The sequence below is a fragment of the Coregonus clupeaformis genome, unplaced genomic scaffold, assembly GCF_020615455.1.
Source record: "Coregonus clupeaformis isolate EN_2021a unplaced genomic scaffold, ASM2061545v1 scaf1849, whole genome shotgun sequence".
Taxonomy (NCBI): domain Eukaryota; kingdom Metazoa; phylum Chordata; class Actinopteri; order Salmoniformes; family Salmonidae; genus Coregonus; species Coregonus clupeaformis.
The window spans coordinates 27,322-32,440 of NW_025535303.1; positions in this window are offsets into that span (position 1 = coordinate 27,322).

Sequence of the window (5,119 nt, forward strand, 5' to 3'; positions counted from 1 at the left end):
TCTCTCTCTCTCTCTCTCTCTCTCTCTCTCTCTCTCTCTCTCTCTCTCTCTCTCTCTCTCTCTCTCTCTCTCTCTCTCTCTCTCTCTCTCTCTCTCTCTCTCTCTCTCTCTCTCTCTCTCTCTCTCTCTCTCTCTCTCTCTCTCTCTCTCCCTCTACTCGCTTATTCACTCTCCCTACTACCCTCTCAACCCTCTCTCTTTACTCTCCTCTCTCTCTCTTTACACTCTCTCTCTCTCTCTCTCTCTCTCTCTCACACACACACCACACTCCCTTTTCTCTTTCTCTGTAAGTCAGCCAAAGATATACACTCTTTGAGGAGTCAGTGGGAGAGTGTTTATGACAGAGAGAGAATGCAAGGGAGTGAGGGCGAGAAAGACAAAATAAAGGAGAGAAAGCCTTGGCGGAGGAGGGAGACAGGCAATCATGGAGGCACAGTTCTGTTCCCAGTCTGTGTTTGAAAGGAGCCATTGCTCAGCGGGGAGAGAGAGGTGCAGCAGCGTGATGTCCTTTGTCACACATCCAGGTCTTTTCATTTACTCCCCTTTGTCCCCAGTCTTTCAGTGTGGAGACGGAGGCTAAAGCATGGGTCTATATTTAACTACTCTGCTGCAGTCACTAGGAGCTGTTAGCAGCTGAAGCCGTTTGGTTTGGATGCTGGCTGCCTGGCTGGGTCCCTCGCTCCCCTCCTGACAGCTGAGCTATGCCACTTCTCTCTCTCCCATGCTGGAAATGTCCAGCACAGCCAGCCCCCACAACCCACCCCAACACATTGGCAGTCCAAGACACTACCAGTTGCTGAGCTTGCTAGGGCTGGGGCTGGGCAGTTAGACAGCTTACTGCCCGGCCCGCTCACATAAAAACAAACTAAATTAGCTTGCTGAGTTAAATGTGTAGTACAGTATATTGCTTACAGTGTCGATGGGTATGGTTGGAGTCGCTGTGAGGTCATCAAATCAAATCAAATTATATTTGTCACATGCGCCGAATACAACAGGTGTAGACCTTACCGTGAAATGTTTACTTACAAGCCCTTAACCAACAATGCAGTTCAAGAAATAGAGTTCAGAAAATATTTACAAAATAAACTAAAGTAAAAAATAAAATAAAAAGTAACACAATAAAATAACAATAACGAGGCTATATACATGGGGTACAGGTACCGAGTCAATGTGCGGGGATACAGGTTTGTACATGTAGGTAGGGGTGAAGTGACTATGCATAGATAATAAACAGCGAGTAGCAGCAGTGTAAAAACAAAGGGGAGGGGTGTCAATGTAAATAGTCCGGGTGGCCATTTGATTAGTTGTTCAGCAGTCTTATGGCTTGGGAGTAGAAGCTGTTAAGGAGCCTTTTGGACCTCGACTTGGTGCTCCGATACCGCTTGCCGTGTGGTAGCAGAGAGAACAGTCTTTGACCATTTTTTGGGCCTTCCTCTGACACCGCCTAGTATATAGGTCCTGGATGGCAGGGAGTTTTGCCCCAGTGATGTACTGAGCCGTACGCACTACCCTCTTTAGCGCCTTACGGTCGGATGCCTTGCAGTTGCCATACCACGCGGTGATGCAACCGGTCAGGATGCTCTCAATGGTGCAGCTGTAGAACTTTTTGAGGATCTGGGGACACATGCCAAATATTTTCAGTCTCCTGAGGGGAAAGGTGTTTTCGTGCCCTCTTCACAACTGTCTTGGTGTGTTTGGACCATGATAGTTTGTTGGTGATGTGGACACCAAGGAACTTGAAACTCTCGACCCGCTCCACTACAGCCCTGTCGATGTTAATGGGGGCCTGTTCGGCCCTCCTTTTCCTGTAGTACACGATCAGCTCCTTTGTCTTGCTCACATTGAGGGAGAGGTTGTTGTCCTGGCACCACACTGCCAGGTCTCTGACCTCCTCCCTATAGGCTGTCTCATCGTTGTCGGTGATCAGGCCTACCACTGTTGCGTCGTCAGCAAACTTAATGATGCTGTTGGAGTCTTGCTTGGCCACGCAGTCGTGGGTGAACAGGGAGTACAGGAGGGGACTAAGCACGCACCCCTGAGCGGCCACAGTATTGAGGATCAGCGTGGCAGATGTGTTGTTGCCTACCCTTACCACCTGGGGGCGGCCCGTCAGGAAGTACAGGATCCAGTTGCAGAGGGAGGTGTTTAGTCCCAGGGTCCTTAGCTTAGTGTTGAGCTTTGTGGGGCACTATGGTGTTGAACGCTGAGCTGTAGTCAATGAACAGCATTCTCACATAGGTGTTCCTTTTGTCCAGGTGGGAAAGGGCAGTGTGGAGTGAGTTTGAGATTGTGTCATCTGTGGATCTGTTGGGGCGGTATGCGAATTAGAGTGGGTCTAGGGTTTCCGGGATGATGGTGTTGATGTGAGCCATGACTTTCAAAGCACTTCATTGCTACTGACGTGAGTGCTACGGGCGGTAGTCATTTAGGCAGGTTGCCTTCGCTTTCTTGGGCACAGGGACTATGGTGGTCTGCTTGAAACATGTAGGTATTACAGACTCGGTCAGGGAGAGGTTGAAAATGTCAGTGAAGACACTTGCCAGTTGGTCCGCGCATGCTCTGAGTACACTTCCTGGTAATCCGTCTGGCCCCGCGGCCTTGTGAATGTTGACCGGTTTAAAGGGACTTTGACGCTTTGCCTGTTTGATGGTTCGTCTGAGGGCATAGCAGGATTTCTTATAAGCGTCCAGTGGGTGTTCTACTGCTGTTGGGACATGTGAAAGGGACTTGTGGAATCTGGAGCACAGCTTACAACGGGTGAGAGACAGAGAGCCAAATGAGGAGACAACAATGAGGAATATCCATTACTCTATCTCATCTAATCACTAAGTAGAAACAAAAACAAAAGTAACCAAAACAACCAAAAACAGAACAGAAACTATTATTTCACAGGAATAGCCATCCACTCCTCTGCCTTTTCCTGTGTTGTGTTAGGTCACCGAGTTGCCTTAAACACTTCTGTTCACACATACAGGTATCTGTCACTTGTGTGGGTGTGGTTTGCTGATGTAATATTTTGCACAATGAAAGAACAAACACAAACACACCACACACAGAAACTCACAGCATGGTGCTTCTAGATTCTCTTGTTGAGATACTCTCAGGTGGCAACATGGTGCTCTTACTTGGTCTTGACCGTTGGTCTTTTTGACATCAACTTCACTGCAACCCTTGATACCTGAAAAGACAGATAATCCAAGGGTTAATACACTCTGCAGTCTATACACATTGCCTCTGTGTTGTCCTGTGCCACTCCAAATGTCATCATCATTGTGAAACACAAAGCACAGTTGTTTGACAGCCTCTTTCCTTTCTGTACATCATGTCATCCCATAAGAACATGTGATATCGTGGAGGAAGATCTATCCAAGCTGAGGTCATCACAAGTATATTTTTGATTGAATGTCATAATTTCCACACCCAGATGAGGTCATGTGGTCATGCCCAGTAGAAGGAAGGTTTGTTATTCTTTAAGTCTGTATTTATACCCTGGGATGGTGGTCAGATGGCAGTACGCCTAGAGGTTAAGAGTGTTGGGCCAGTAACTGAAAAGTTGCTGGTTTGAATCCCCCAGCCGACTAGGTAAAACATCTGCAGATGTGCCCTTGAGCAAGGCACTTAACCCTAATTGCTCCATTAAGTCGCATTGGATAAGAGCGTCTGTTAAATGGCAAAACAGGTGGTCTTATTTCACAGAATCAGCACTGTGATTAATATGATTCACAGTTATGTGTGAAGTAGCCCTCATTTTCTCACACTAACATGTCTCAGATAATCAGTGTGAATAATAATAATAATAAAATAATAATAATATGCCATTTAGCAGACGCTTTTATCCAAAGCGACTTACAGTCATGCGTGCATACATTTTTTGTGTATGGGTGGTCCCGGTGAATACAAATCACACCGAATGAGTACAAGACAACAGACCAGAATATACCACCAATAGTTTACATAATGATGCAATTATTGTTTTCTTTCTCACAGTTGGTAGAGCATGGTGCTTGCACTGTCAGGGTTGTGGGTTTGATACCTGGGACCACCCATATGTAAAATGCATGCACACATGACTGTAAGTCGCTTTGGATAAAAGTGTCTGCTAAATAGCATATATTATATTATTGAATGAAACACTGTGCATATACTGTATGTCAACCCCACTCTGTCTCTCTCTCCTAGGAAGCTCCAACCTTTAGCATAGCAACAGAAGACATTTATAAGGGCCCATCCAACAAAACCATCACCAAAACACTGCTGCTTGTCACCCTTAGCAACACCAAGTCACTTCCTGTTTCTGTGCCCAGACATCACCTCAGCCCTCTCTCTGGTTCCTCTGAGATATGGGCCTTGGGGTCGGGCCTGCTGAAAGAGTCAAGACCCTTATGTGCATGCAATGAACCTGGCAGCGAGGGTGTATGTCTGCTCCAAAACAACAATTTGGTGACACAGGTAGACAACGATTCTGTTAGTAGGGTTTGTCATATTCTAGTAGTCCATTTTTCCTGTGTTGGATCTTCAAGAAGCATGTATACGAAGAGTATTTTTCAATTCATGTGATTTATGCTACAGCTAAATACCCAGTTAGTTATCACTGATATGAGAAAACACTGGATCACGTGATCCTGAATCAAGTTTTAGCATCTCAATGACAAACAACTAACACAGCAATGGTGTCTGTTTCGCCACCTACTTGACCACCACCTTGTGGTGAGTTGTGGTTAGTACAATGAAGCTACAACAGACATGCACCCATAGCTGGCTGACATGCACCACTAGGCTACAGTGCGGTGTGTATTTTACCAATTACTCATTACATTTACATTTTAGTCATTTAGCAGACGCTCTTATCCAGAGCGACTTACAGTTAGTGCATACGTATTTATTAATTTTTTTCATACTGCCCCCCCCCCCGTGGGAAACGAACCCACATCCCTGCCGGCCAAACCCTCCCCTACCTCGGACGACACTGGACCAATTGTGCGCCGCCCATGGGTCTCCCGGTTGCGGCCGGCTGCGACAGAGCCTGGACTCGAACCAGGATCTCTAGTGGCACAACTAGCACTGCGATGCAGTGCCTTAGACCACTGCGCCACTCGGGAGTCAAGATGTTACAGTAAGT